At 53.9% G+C, this 15,175-nt stretch overlaps 1 long non-coding RNA gene across 1 annotated transcript; it reads left to right on the forward strand.

Moving 5' to 3' along the window:
- Positions 1-673: 673 nt before the first annotated feature.
- Positions 674-14,032, forward strand: LOC144371872 (uncharacterized). The gene is made up of 5 exons (XR_013431973.1): positions 674-735; positions 4,748-4,892; positions 9,854-9,985; positions 12,184-12,371; positions 13,856-14,032. It is a non-coding gene; the product is annotated as an uncharacterized LOC144371872 (long non-coding RNA).
- Positions 14,033-15,175: the final 1,143 nt, after the last annotated feature.

Consider the following 15,175-nt stretch of genomic DNA (forward strand, 5'->3'; position numbering starts at 1 on the left):
CCCTTCTTCTCCACCCAATCAAGACCCACCCAAGAACCAATTCCTCCCTGGCTGCACTTAGGGCCTCTGGCTCCCGGTTGGGCTCAGCGTTTGATCTATATAAGTGAATCCAATTTAGCTGATTCATCTCTCGTGTTTAATTTTTATGTTAACAAGGTTATGTAACCGAACATGAGAGGCCAGGGACAGAATCTATAATTTATGAGTGGCGGTTACGGTTTTAAAAGAGTTTCTGAAAGAAACCGGTTGAAAAGCCAAGTCCTCTGACCAGCGTTTTCTCTTAGGAGCCTGGAAAGCTTTCAACTGGGTTTAAATGTAAAATCAAAGCGATTGGCATTTAACAGCCCCTGTTTGAAAGTCAGGGTTGACTAGACCCAGCTGCCAAAAGAGGGTTTCCCAGAGTAAATGTATTTCCGGGGCCTTATCCCTGGGGCAGGAAGGCTACGTGCGTGGAGAGAGACTTCTGTGTCCTTGGGATTGTCCAGAGTTATGCGTCCTGTCCACAGGATTCTGCAGGACAAGGAAGCCCGAGCATCGTCCCCTGTTTTCTGGGGCTTTGAGCTGCAGCAGGGGAGGGTCCTCCGGGGCCCCTCCTGACCTAGACCCAGTCTTTCTCACACCCTGAGCCTCCCCCGGCATATGGCGGACGTGTGAGCTTCTCCCAGCGATCCCGGGTTCTGGGAGCTGAATGGCTGTGGCCCCTGGAGAGCTGAGCTGGTCATCACCGTTTCCTGGGTGAGTCACCCTGGCAGGCGGAGGTCGCGACGAATCAAGCTTCATTTCACTCCTGGATCTGGAGGTTCCGCATCCGAGATGGAGTGGGGGGCACCAGTTGGGCCTCTGGGGAGGAGCCGGTGGCAGACGGTGGCACGACAGGGGCCATGTAAGAGAGGAAGAGGCTGCCTCCTGAGACGGGGTCAGAGGACCTTCAGGGGACTGGCTGCCCTACCACCAGGGGCTCACTGGACAGCAGCCTTGCTTCTTCCTGTCATTGTCCTTGGTTTGTCCTCCACAGATCCCACCTCCCAACATCCCCATGCTGAGGGCCACTCCTGACACATGAGCCCTTGGGGACATGCTCAAGTCACATCTAATCTACGGGCAGGGTGCCCACCCAAGATCCGAGGACCACCACCAAGAGCAGGCCTGGGTCTACACCCCAGGGCCACGACCCCACCCTGGGGGGCTTTGGGCTCCCAGGAGAAAGGGCCCTGGGCTCGCTTCTCTCCCCCAGGCTTTATGGCGCAATGTCCTCAGTGGACGTGCAGATGCCTGAGCCCAGCGCCAGTGGCCCAGCTGAGTGCTGACCAGTGCCCAGAAGGCCCAGGGCACTGCTGGCCCTCTCTCGGGTGAACAGAGGGCAGGGTCTGGCCTCCAGTCTCCTTCACGGAAGCCACTCCGCAGAGTCCCCAGAGGAGAGCTGCACAAGGACCTCCTGGAGCGGGAGGGTTGTTATGGCAACACATGGCCCTGCGTCTCCAGAGGGGGTCAGCCCAGGCGGCGAGGGAGGTGCTGGGAGGCAGAGGTCACCCTGCAGAGAGCTCAGACCACACGGATCTGCACGTGTGCAACTGGTCAATGGCTGGTGGGGGACCCTTACCCACGGCAGCACCAGGCAGGCTCAAGGACAGTGAGGGGACGGGGTCTTGGCCTGGACTCAAATGGGAACTTACAGTTGCTCCTGCCAGCCTCTGAGCAGGGCTGTGGGCCAGGTGTGGGGACCTCTGCAGTCCCTGTTCCCACAGTGGGGAGTTGTGTGGTGCAGGAGAGGTGTGTAAGTGGGGTGCTGTGGGGTGCAGGCGGGGAGCTGCACAGTGGGGAGCTGTGTGGTGCAGGAGGGGGGTGCAAGTGGGGAGCTGTGGGGTGCAGGAGGGGGTGCACAGTGGGGAGCTGTAGGGTGCAGGAGGGGTGCACAGTGGGGAGCTTTGGGGTGCAGGAGGAGGGACCACATGGTAGGGAGCTGTGGGGTCAGGAATGGGCCAGCATGGAGGTGGGGGACGCTTCCGAGGGCATCACAGGAGAGCGGGCACAGGGATGCCACCCAGCACCCAGTGCAATGGGGCAGGTCTGAGAGCCCTAGGGGAATGTCCACTGGACTCCGTGTGAATGGAGGGAGGATGATGCTGGGGTCCCCGGGGTGAAGGGCCAGCTTTGGGTCCCTGGGGACAGGCAGGAAGAAGGTCTCAGTAGGAGGACCTGGAGCTGCAGGAGCCTTGGACTGACCCTGCCCTGCGACACTCCTGTCCCCCCAACACATCTGTGTGTGGGGTCTTTTCCCAAGGCCACCTCTGCCCCAGCCCCCTGGGCACACAAAGTGGGCAAGGCCTGGTGGCAACACAGGCTGTCCAGGAGATGTGGCCCCTGGAGCTGGCGTCCACCCTCACGGGCTCATGTGGGTGAGGACCAGGGCCACCGAGCACTCACCCCAGCCGAGGATGCCCCTGCCACCTCTGGTGTCCTTCAGCACTCAAGGTCATGTCGCATCCACTGATCCTTCCAGCAGCTGCCAGGACGGGGCAGGAGCAGCCAGGTGGCCCTCTGTGTCCTCGCCCAGCTCCTAACACCCAGGGGTCACGGGAGCACAGCAGCGAGCTGGAGGGGTCCAGTGCCCAGCACGTGTGGCTGCCAGGAGCTCTCCCGCCTCCTTTCTGGGCACAGGCAGCAGGACGAGGCAGGACAAGGCAGGACGAGGGGTCCCCAGGCCAGCTGGGGACAGGGCAGCTGCTGGGTGGGGCGTGAGGCGCAGGTTCTCTTGCCTGCAGGTGCTGGGGCGCGGGGACCACTCTGGCTCTGTGTTGGGTGAAGACCTCGGGGACTCCTGGGCCGTGGCCTTGGAACCTCGGCTACCTGGGTCCTCACCCATGTTCACGTGCCCAGGTGCTGTCTGCTGCGGCCTCTGGGGGGCCAGCCTGGGGCCATGCTCCTGGCTCAGGGAACAGGGAGAACCAGGTGCCAGAGCAGGTGGTCACTTGGCCTCAGAGGTGCAGCACGGAGCCAGGAGGCAGAGGCAGGCTGGCCACCAGCCTGGAAGGCTGAGGGCCTCGGCAAGGCCAGTGGACAGCTTGGTGGCCCCCGACCCCTGGTGTCCTCAGTGGGGAGGAAGCAGAGCCCAGCAAGACCCTGGGAGGACCAGGAGTCCCTGTGGCCATGGCATGTTGTGTCATGTGGAAGAACCTCAGAGACCAGGCCGACCCTGGGCCAGGGGCCATGGAGCCGCAGCTGACAAGGGGCCTTGGGACATACTGTGTCGAAGTCCATGAGTTCACCAGCATCCAATCCCTCCTCCCCTCTGCCCAATGCTCCTTGGTCTTTAACTTGTTTTAACTTTTTGAATTCGTTTGTATTTATTATCTATCTGTAATGCAAAAAATAAATGCCAGGAGGCCAGGGCTTGTGTTCTTATTGACCCCTGTAGCCCGGATCAGTTTCTGGCACTTAGTAGGTGCACTTTGTTTGTTGAATGAATGAATGAGAGTCTTTCTGTCTGTAAAGCATCAGTGTCCCCTTCACCTGGTCATGTTTGGGGGCCCCGCGGCCTGTCTCTCTCCCTCTGTCTCCCTGACAGTCAAGACTCATCTGCAAAACAGTCCCTCTGCCTCACTTCCCCCTCCACGTTTCCCGCTCCTCCCCGCACCTTCCATTCCACACACACCTCCCGCAGGGTCATCTGTATAAACATGACCAGACACCAGGTGGCTTCATATAGACACGTTTGTCCCCTCCCAGCTCTGCTGCCACAGGTCACCGTGGCTGAGAGAGCTCATCCTCCCCGCAGCTCCCCGTGGCCCAGGTAGCCCTGGGCTTGTGGCCACCTCACCCCAGTCTCTGTGTCGGTCTCCACAGGCCACCTCCTCCCTGTGTGTCCCTCCTTTTCTCATAGGACGGCAGTGAGAACAGCTGCGTCCCCCGATATCAAAGATGACTCCATTTTGACTAATTCACCTGCAAAGAACCTATTTCCCAATGAGGCCCATTCTGAGGTGTGAGGTGGAGCTGTCGGCCCACTCTGTCCAGGACGGCCAGCAGCTCCAGCCCAGGCACCCGTTGCCCGGATCCTAGGCCCCTCCCCTCCTCCTCTGTATTGCTTCTCTCTTTTCTGTGGCCTCACCCTCTCCTTCCCCATTGTGACAGGTCCCCTGGCCTCTCTCCTGAACTATTTCCATCAAGGGCTGCACCAGTCCTGTGTCAGTGTCCTCTTGGTCCACTGCCTGCCCCTCTGTGGGAGGCCCTGAGAGCATTTCTGTAGAGTGAGCATTTCTCGGCTGCACTCTCTCAGGCTCGCCTCCTTCCCACAGCATCAGCCCCAGCCAGAGCCCCAGGAGGGGAACTGCCCACCAGCTTTTCCTGGGGACCGGCTGGCACACTGCTGTCACCTTGATTTGCTGGTCCAGTCCCTGCTAAGGCTCACCCTGGAAGTGGCCCTCTCTGTGGCACGGCAATGTGCTGATTCCTCCTGGGACCGTCTGAACGGAGGTCCCCCTCCCATGTCCAGGGAGGTGGTTTCTGACCAAGATGAGACCCACACAGGCAGCTGGGAAGGAGCCCGGGCAGCGGGCAGAGGTGGACAAGAAAGCATAGGACAGCGCTGGGCACCCAGACCAGGGATCAAGGGGAGGGTCTGCTTGGAGCCTGGAAGTGTCCCTGGGGTGTGGGCTCCTGTGGGTGGGGTAGGGGGCTCAGGCCTCATGCTGGTGGGAGGGGACCCAGTGCCCTGTGACCACTGACCAGGGGTCGTGTTCCTGTAGAGGTTTGTTCCAATGCCAGTTGGTGGCATTTGCTGCCCTCGATGCCCTCTGCATGGTGGTCTGCTGGCTTGTTGAGGATGGCCACAGAATGCCCCACAGAGGCAGCCCGGCCGGTGCCTGGGGCCACCCAGTCTGCCACCAACACAGGTAACGTGGGGTTCCAGGGGTCGGGGGTCATGACATCTCATGCTGGGAGTCCCCACGTCCTGGTGGGCTGGGGGTGGGCGACATTGCAGGTCCCACCCTGGTGGTGGGCCTCCAGCAGCCCTGGCCTTTGTGACAGCTCCCCCCGTCCTCCGTGTCCAGGGTCTGACATCCAGAGGATGGGATGTCTGTCCTCTCAGGCCCAACGCTGGCCTCCTTGTCCAACAGGCAGGAGAGCTCTCCTGGGCCTCTGGGGCAGTCAAAACTGGGCCAGGGGGAGCACCCAGCACCAGGTGGCGATGGAGCCCTTGGGGTGCCCCATCCGCCCCTCCCCAGCGTCTCATTCCTTCTCTGCTCAGTTTGGGGACACAGCAGGCGTGACACCAAGATGGGTGACTCGGGTTTCCTGCTCCCTTCCTTGCCTCTGCCACGGGAGACACCTCAACTCCAAGGATGAAGGTGGGAGTCTGGGGGCAGGAGCAGGGGCCAGCACCCGCGCACGCTGTCTCTGCTCGGAGCTCCTTCTCGCCTCCCGCTCGGGCAGCCCCATCCCTGGGCTCCTGCCCCTCTCCAGTCTTCCAGTGAGAGTGGGTGACCCTTGCCTGCTTCTGCCCACTGGGAATGAACGCCTGTCCATGCACAAAGCCCAAGAGAGTCCCTGCCGCTCCCTGCTCGGGCTCCTTGCGGGGCAGGCGGGGCGAGGCCATAGGCACCTTTTCCTCCTCCTGCCCTGGTGGTGGGGTGCTCCATGATGGTGGGAAAAACCAGGGGAAAGGAGAGGGTGTGGTCAGTGGGTGTGCCCCTAACCAACCAGCTCCCTGAGAGGGATGCCCGTGGTCCCTGGCAGCCCCTCTCCACCTCTGCAGGTTCTCTTCCATGGACTTCAAAACTGCAGACGGAAAGTACTCAGAAAAACATCTTGTCTCTCCCTAAGCAGAACTCAGGGCAGGGACTATTTACGTAGCGTTTACACACATTGGGGCTTGTAAAAAATCCAGAGAAGGTTCAAAGCATCGGGAGGCCATGCACGGCCATCTGCAAATCACCACTATTTTATGAGCGACTCAACCCCAGATTAGTGCTCTATCACTGAACCACATCTCCAACCTGAATACAGAACACTTTTAATAATTTTCTGGTGTCCCCCTTCCTGGCCCCCAAATCTCCACAGTGCAGGGTGGATTTTCAACAGAGAACTGAGTAAGCACCTGATCCTCCGTGAAGCCTAGAGCTGGGGGCACTGACCTGACTGAATGGTGGCATCAGCCACCGTGGCCATCAGGCTGCGATTATGATCAGCGTGTCAAACCTAATGGCAAAAGCAAAGTCCATTAAGAATCAAGTGAGAGGCATGTCAAGCTCAGGCTCTGATGGGTCCCCAGAAAACTGAACCAACAACTTATGTGAGATAACTAGCCAGTGCTAAAATTCATTTCTGGAACTTTTAGGTCACTGCATGGGAAGCAAGAAACACTAGGCTTGAACCATCCCATGATCATCCATTGGCTGCTCTGAGTCACCTGCAGAGATGCAGGAATCACTAACCCACATCACTTCGCCTTCCACAAAAGTCTATACTCGTGAAGAACATTTTTATTTTTCTATTTTTTGGGCACCAGAAATTAAACCACGGGTGCTTTACCACTGAGCCACATCCTCAGCCTCTTTTTTTTTCTCCATATTTTATTTAGAGACAGGGTCTCGCTGAGTTTCTTAGGGCCTTGCTAAGTTGCTGAGATTGGCTTTGAACTCACCATCCTCCTGCCTCGGCTTCCCAAGACACTGGGACCACAGGCGTGCACCACTGTGCCCATCCGGTGAAGAATACTTGCAGAATGCACAGTAGGTCTTTCCTGGTATTAATTTTACTATGTGCATTACGACTTAATGGAAGTAGAATTCATCGTGCCATGACTTTCCTGACAGTGGTGCTAAAGGAGAAGAAAACACCGACCAGGTCCCCCCCCCCAGCCACGTGCACTTCGGGAGAAGTTTCCTGGCACTAAGAGCAGTGGTCACTGGGGTCAGACCCCGCCTAGCTGTGCACCACCAAAGTCAGCCTGCGGCTTGCATCTCTGTGCCCTGCAGAGCTCGACACACAGCAGCTCAAGACGCACTGGCTGGCACATAGCACCAGGGCTGAGGGTGGAGACCAGCGGCCTGGAGAAGGGAAGGCTCGTGGGAGACATGTCCACCGCCCAGGGGATGGCTAGCCAACAGCCCGCTGGCCAGCCACACAGGCTGAGTTTCTGACAGTGAGGTTAGGGAGCGGGCCAAGGAAGCTGCCAAAGGAAATGCCTCCTTGGCCATGATGTTCTAGGATGCCTGGCCTTCATCCCTAGTCTCATGACCTGAACGCCTAAGAGCCCTGTCCCTCCAGTGATAAATGACAGAGGTGGAAGGAGCATCCTTTGCTATTCATCACAAGCCCTTTTTCAACCCCACCTGAGCTTAATGAGGTCGCCCTGGGAAAGCCCCTCAGGATGGGTATGTGAATCCACAGGGGAACCTACCAGGGGATCAGAGAGCTAGAACTTCCAGCCCCACCCTCATCCTTGCCCCCTACCTCTGGGGAGGGCAGAGGGGCTGAAGATTGGGTCGATGACCAATGGCCAATGTGTAATCCGTCATGCACACATAACGAAGCCTCCACAAAAAAACCAATAGTGTTGGGGGAGCTTCTGGGTTACTGAGGGGCATGGAAGGGCGCACCTGGAGAGGGTATGGGAGCTGCCCACCCCTTTTCCTGCACCCTGTACCTCTCAGTCTGGCTGACCTGAGCTGTACCCTTGTACAACAACCAGAAATCTAGTAACCAAAGTGTTTTTCTGGTCACCTCTGATTTATAGGCGATCAGTCAGCAGCACAGGTGTTAATGTGGACATGCAGTTGGTGTCTGGAGAGAGGACAGCCTTGGGGACTGTCCTCAGTCTTGGCTCAGCCCTCAACCTGTGGTATTTGATGCTAACTGTGGACAAATTGTATCCAAATTTGATTGAATTGCAGGACACAAAATTGATGACCAGAGAGTTGGACAGTTGGTAGGTGTGAGAAAAAATAACACATACTTGGTGTCAGAAGTATTGTGAGTGACCATAGGTGGGATAGGGGTGGATCACCAGGTTGGACAGGGCAGAGTGGGGGGAAGGGAGGGGCTGGGAATGGGAAAGACAGTAGAAGGAATCGGACGTAACTTTCCTAAGTTCATATATGCATACATGACCAGTGGAACTCCATACCACCAAGTTCAACCACAAGAATGGGAGATTATACTCCATGTATGTATAGGTCCAAATACACTGTACTGTCATTTATAACTAAAAAGAACAAAAATTTTTTTTAAAAAAAGAAGTATTGTGAGAAAGTAGAGAAAAACATTGGGCTTCCTTCTTTTAAAGATCCTTCCCAACTCCAGGATGTCAAGGTCTGTGGTTCTCATTTTAATTAGACAGTTCAAATTGACTTTGGGAAGTTCGGCCTTTACCCACACAGAGGGTTCCCCTCCAAGAGCTCGTTATAAGATGCCTCTACACAGGTGGAGCTTGGAGACCTGCAGCCATGTCTCTGAACTGTGACAGGAAGTCCCCTGTCCCCTCCCTAGGACACACACTCACCAGTTCCAGAACTGCTTCCTTTCAAAATAGGCTCTGGGCTCATGTGTGTACAACTTCAGGAGGATCTCAAGAACTACAGAGAAAGGAAAAGCCACTCGGCTAGGAGATGAAGGGGTTCTTCTCATCCAGGGCAATTAACATGGCGTTGATTTGAATGACGACATTATAAACCCAGACAAAGATCCTGCCTTGGGGGGAGAGAGAGACCCTGTCACCCGCATTTCAGCGAAACGAGTGCGATCCTCTTTAGGGCCCTACAGGAGAGACTTTATTTCTCAGCATCCCCAACACACACCACTCCTCACCCAGGAAGGTTCTAGCAGAGCTGGAATTCATCTGCCTCTGCTACCCTGGTGCAGCCTTCTTTTCCCAAGAGGAACCAAGGAGGGAGAGAGGTCCAGCTTCCCCAGGCTCCCCTAGGGGGCAGCACCTGGGTCAGATGAAAGCTGAGGCAGAATCAGGGGGCAGGGAGGTGGTTAGGATTTGGTCCAGGATGTCCCCAGGAAAAATCACAGCCTTAAATAAGAGAGCTTCAGAAAACCTACTCCCCATGCACACCTTCCAGGTCTAGCTTCCTAAGTTTGGAGACAAAGTGGGTGAACAAGCCAGCCTGCCAGCCCCGCTTCAGCTCCCCCTCTCAGCTCCTGCACAGCTGCCCCAGGTGTTCAGGTGCCCCGGGGAGCCTGCCATACGCACAGGTAGGGGACAGCATGGAGAGGCCACCCTAGTGTCCTCCCCTGTGAGGAGTACTTCTGTGATTCAAGATTGGAATTGACAGAAAAGAGTCTCCGTGTAAAGATCTTTGATAAATTCCAAATGCAGGCAGCTAACAGGGACATTCACCTGTCTCAGGGGCTTCGGAGCCATTTGCTGTTATGAAACATTAAATGTAAAGAAAACAAGAGGCCACTATGACTGAGAATAGGCCGCACACGTTAAAAGGAAGGCCTTAAACCAGGATAAATGGCTTTTTCCAGAGGCCATCGGCTAGAAAATTAAGGGATACACAGTCCTCCTTTAGCAGTTATCCCAACAAAGCTGACTCATCAGTCCTGACCATAATTCACAGAATCAAAGTGCCAGGTTTGTGTCAACTTCGTGTTTATGCTGGTGGGGCCAGGACCTCCTGAATTCAGAGAGGGGTCAGCTTCCCTGGCTCAGGGGAAGGTTGTGGTTGCATGTTGCCTAATGCAAGTTATTGAGTTGAAGTTGCATTTGTTAATTCTAAAATATGGAAGGAAGTATGGTGTTTGGTCCACTTGAGGATTCACTCAATAGAGTATCAGACTTTGTTTCTTTTTTGTGGCACTGTGGAAATGTGAATGAGAACAAGTTGGTGACATCTTTCAGGTGGAAGCATTGTCCGAGGACGCACTCATCAAGTTGGCCAAGAAGCCATTTTGTGAAGCCCCTGTTGTCTCAAGGCTTTTGACGATGAATTCATGTGTGGAGACGGTAATTCTTCATGGACCTTTGCATTTGGTGAGTCACGGAACGTATCTGAGTAGATCATCATTTACCAACATGTCCACAATAATCTCACATATTATGCATAACAGGTCATGGCTGGGTAAATATTACCATTTCCTTATTTGCTTTTAAGAAAAGTAATAATGACATTATATTTTCTCCTTTTTTTGCCTTGAAGTATGTCAGTGTCTTAACCAAGCATGATTGTTGGTAGGTAGGCTAGCAAGAACTTGAACTCAGGGATTTTACTGTCATGTAAATCTATTGTTTTTCATTGATTTCTATTAATATATCCAGGTTGGCATCCATTACCTTTTAAGCATTTCACTTTCCCAATTGTGGGCACCCTGACAGCCCTCAACCTTCTGTAAGCACAGACAACTCTATAAGGAACCTGAGGATAAATTTCCCTGTGCATGTCCCCTTGTGAAACTGCTTAAGCACCACCTGGTTTACACACAGGTTGCATTTCTAGATCAAAGTGTGCATGTTTACTTCTTTGACTAAGCACTGCCAGGTGGCTCTTCTGAATAGCTCTACCTGTGGCCAGGATTGTATTATCTAGCTTTCTAACTTTTGCATGTGGAGTAGATACATAGTGGGAGCACACTGTTTTTGTTGGTATTTTTCTTGGTATCTATTCTGATGCTTTTCACTGGGGGATTTTCTCCTGTGAAATGGGCTTCCTCTGGATGCCTCTGCCCATTCCTCTACTTGACCTTATTTTCTTCTTCTTTTTAAAAATTTTTCAATGTGACTTTTTAATTTTAGTTTTATTAAAGACATTGTCCTTTGCTTGCATAGTCTATACCTAAACACTAATCCTTGCTCCAAGGCCCAGCTTGCTCTCAGCTGCCCCGGGAGGGGAACGGTCTTTGGTGATAGCCAAGAGACACCCCTGTAGGGGGCACAAGTGCTCTGGCCCTCTGGTGTCTTGTCAGCAGTGCTTCCCATGCTCACAGAGGGTTTCAGACATTATAAAATTGAATGAGTTCATTCAGAAATTAGAAGTTCTATTGAAAGATATTTGCATGAGCCAAATAAAACCTATTTCTAGGCATCCTGGTGAAGACAAGTTTTTATCTTTATGTCTATGTTTTTTTCTATGTTTTGTTGTTGTTGTTAGAATGAAATTCATATGTTGCCAGACCATTCTAGCAGATGTGTAACTAGATGCCATTTAAATTACCCACTTTTAAATGGTAGACATTTTTTTAAATGAACACTGCCCATCTGCACCTTTTTTAAAAACAGGACTGGGCTGAGAAGCCCAAATACCAATGGTTAGCTGGAACATATTTTTCATTTGGCCTGTCAGTATTCCCTGAGGTCATCTGTGCAATCAGCTTCGTTACTCCTGCTCCCTCACTGGATTTCATAGAAACCATATGCTATGTATGAATCAGAGACACCAATCCCTGATTAGATGCTACCCTACTTTCCAGAAAAGACTGGGCACACCATGAGTTGCACAATGATGGGACCAGGGTCCAAAGGCTGCTGAGAGGGAAGGACTGGTTGTGAATGCATTTTTGAAGGCTCCTAGCTGGAACTCTAGTGGCACCAAGCAGGGCAGATGCTGGTGGGCATGTTTGGGTAGTTGTTGGTGAACACCTGTGCACCTGAGATGGGTAGGCATGGAGGAGAAATCAGCAGCCCATAGGGCTTTTGAAAGTGATCTTATGTGAAAAGAGGCTCAGGTATGGGCACAGGAAATGACATCATTGCCTTGACAATGGATCAAACAGAACATGGAACCCTGGTATCCAGGCACCCACTTAACTGACCGAGCTCATTTGGTTGGAGAAACTGGAGTGAGAAGGATGTTCCCCTGTCCTTGCAAACAATGCCGAGCCTCAGGCTCCGAGGAATCTCAGGGGGGCCAACTAGCCCTTTTGTGGATGCACTGGATGAGGCTTCAACTTAGACGCCAGATCCTCTGGCAATTGTCGCAGAGGAGCTCAAGAGTAACAGTGAGTAGCACAGGGCAGGTGAGCCCAGCAGGCCCTCTAGTCTGATCCCTGATGAATGGCCCAGGACTCCTATTCTGACTGTGTGTGTGTGTGTGTGTGTGTGTGTGTGTGTGTGTGTGTGTGTTTGTACTGATGGGAACTGTCCCATTGTGCTTTGACTCTAGTGTACTGGCACAACTCATTTTTCGGTTTGTCACCATTTCCATTTTGAACCCACCATTCTTGGTCCCAACCCAGGGTGAAAATGATGAGAACACGGAGGAGCCCTTCAGGGTACCTAGCCTTGAACCTTACAGGCAGGACCAGCTTAGGAATGAGCTCCTGCCTGTCATTTGTGGGAGGAACCTACATTTCAGCAGCAACATGGGGTTAATCTCCTGGGATTCCATCCCCACCCAGCAGGTGCTGGATCTCTTGTTCCCAAGGTAAGCACCAGACCACCAAGCCCAAGTGTGTAGCCCCCTCATGCCTGGGTCTTGGGGCTGCCATGTACCTCTCAGGGACCCAAAGGTTTGTGATACCTAATGAGATAGAGGACCACACTCATAGTGGAATTTCAGCCCCGAATGGGACGAGTCCTGGAGATGCCTGCCACAGCCTTGCAAGGGGAGTGAACTTTCCCTCTTAGGCAGAGAAACCATCCTGACTCCAGCTGATCCACAGAGGTCTGTGGAGCAGTCCCCACACACCTGGCACCGCAGCTCAATGGTGTGCACTGAGCTCATTCCCAGGTAGACTCAGCGAGGCCAGGTGGTCTTTCTGGTGTGATATTGGCTTCTTGAAGAATGTAGATCTGTGCCAGAGGCGTCTCAAAACTCGGGCCTTGGGAAAAGCACTTTTGGGTTAATAAAGACATGTTAGTATACATAGTGAGACAGAGCGTCCTAGCTGGGACATAGCTGGACAGGGGCTTTGGACATGGCAGCTCCCACACCCAGAGAGATGTGGGAATCAGCAGTTTGGGCTCATTCACTGATGAACATGGAGAAAGCACCCACTGTGTGAAAACACGTTTCCAGTCACATTTCATAATTCAGTGAAAAATGGAGTGCAAATGACCGCCATTGTGTCCCTTTTCATGGGGGTCAGCCTAAAACCGCAGGTGCCATGAGTACATATCCTACATGTGACTGCATCCCTGACTCCATGAGGCATAACTGCACGTTGTCCTCTTCAGTGACTATGGTGGACCCCTGGACCAACTTCAACATAGAATGGGCTTGGGGTCAAGAGGGTGGGCTCCTGTTTCCAGAATAGGGACCTGCAAGGTGATTTGACTTGGGAAGGCTGAGGAAAGACTGCTCTCCTCAATTCTGTGTTCTGCCTGCAGTGTAAGGTGTGGGGCTTCAACAGTAGGAGGGGTATGGCGGGGAGTTGTAGGTAGTCATGGTCCACTGGGGAAGCCCCTGGGACAATAGATCCCCCCACACCACACCTCCCTGTTCTCCCCCAGGGCCACAGAGATGTGGTCTGCACTCATGGGAAAAGAGAGGTCCACCGCTACTCAGGGGGACTCAGTGAGAGCTCACAGAGAATGAGGTAGCATTGCAGCCCACGCCAGGGGAGGAGGTGTCTCTTGAGCCCTGAGAAGAGTGGGCAGGAGGACAGACACTCCTGGAAGGTGCATTCCAGGTTGGAGAGCACGTAGCCAAGAGGAAGAAGAGTGTCAGGCCTGCCCAGAGGAGGGGAGAGCTGGTCATATCATGGATCTAACGCTCCTTCGTTGAAGGTTCTTTGCCTGTGGCAACCTGTCCTGTCCCTGCCTGTACAGCCACTGTGTCTTTCCTGAGGTGGACTGGTGTGTTCAGAACCAGGGACAGTTCAGAAGTGTAGGGTCAGAGGTTTTCTCTGGAGGCCATGGCGAAGGCAAGGCCAGGGTTTTGCTGACTCCACACCTGCCTCCCCACAGTGCCTCACCTTCCTTCCTGGGGACCTGGATTAACTTCTACACCGAGGCTTCCCATCAGCCTCCAGGCTCTCTGAGTCTGCAGCAGCTGCTGCCATATATGGGGCTCTTGCTGGTTGGTTTGTACCTGGAGCATCAAACATACCACCTCCTGGCCACAACTGAAGATGGCATATCAAGCCAGGCAGTGCCTGAGAGCCAGGCGGACCGGGGTGAGTACCTAAGGGTATATGAGGAGAGGTCCGACTCTTGTCCCACTGCAGGGAGTCTGTATGCCTGGTGTTGGGCTAGAAATTAGGATAAGCCTTTGTCCATTCAGGAAGTGACCCCAGTCTGCAAAGAGGTCCTGTGTGGGCTAAGGGCCTGAGTTCTTCCTGGCAGCAGGGGTATTGTCTGTCTGTGGGAAGGTCAGGGCAAGGCAGTCATGTTGGCATCTTTTCTCCTCTAGCTACAAGCTCAGTTCCTGTATCGGCTCCTCAGCCAACCCCAGAGCCAGAGCCTTCTCCCAGGGAAGGGGCAGAGCCAGAGTCCAGGACATCAGGGGTCTCCACTCGGTACTCCCCACGGCCCCAGTACAACAGGCGGGTGAGAGGCAGGTGCCTCATTCACGTCTACCTGGAAAATGAAAGGACAACACAGTATAGGAGCATCCTGGTGAGTCTTCGAGCAGGGGAGTCTCCTGGGAGCCCACAGTGGGGAAGACCGAGTCCACAGCAAACACTTTGGACTAGGCCTGTCTTCTTGAACTGGAGCTTCTGGAAGGTCAGGAAGGAGAGCAGAAAGTGAGGAAGAGAGAGGCAAGAGAGCAGCAGCATGCCAGGTCTGGGTGCGAGTGGCCTGCGTGTTTGGGGGGTGTGCAGGTCAGAAGTGCAGGAGTGAGTGCTGGGTTCAGAGGAGGTCAGAGAAATATCGAGGGTACAGGCCATCCTCTACTGACCTTGGTATTGAGGAGGAGTATATTGAAGCAGAGGAGTTGGCAGTCATTTTCTTGTGTGTGGGAGGGGATATGTTGCTGGTTGAAGGGAAGGGAGCCATTGTAGAATGATTAGGGTGGGTAGGTGTGGGTCACAGACCACTGGGGGCCTTGGAGGGCCCATTAGTGTCCTACTTTGCATGTATGTGAATAGAGATTTAGCGGCGCTCTCTGCAGAATTTTCCTGGGTGTGGAGTATCCATCATGAGACTCTGGTGTCCACCTCTAGGGGAGCCATGTTGAACCACTGCACCTGCTGGGGCTGAACCTCCTGACACCCTAGCAAGCACTGACACTCTTGAGCCCAGCAGCTTCCATGCCTAACATTAAAGAGTCCTAGTGTGTGTTGT

The sequence above is a fragment of the Ictidomys tridecemlineatus genome, chromosome Y, assembly GCF_052094955.1.
Source record: "Ictidomys tridecemlineatus isolate mIctTri1 chromosome Y, mIctTri1.hap1, whole genome shotgun sequence".
Classification (NCBI taxonomy): domain Eukaryota; kingdom Metazoa; phylum Chordata; class Mammalia; order Rodentia; family Sciuridae; genus Ictidomys; species Ictidomys tridecemlineatus.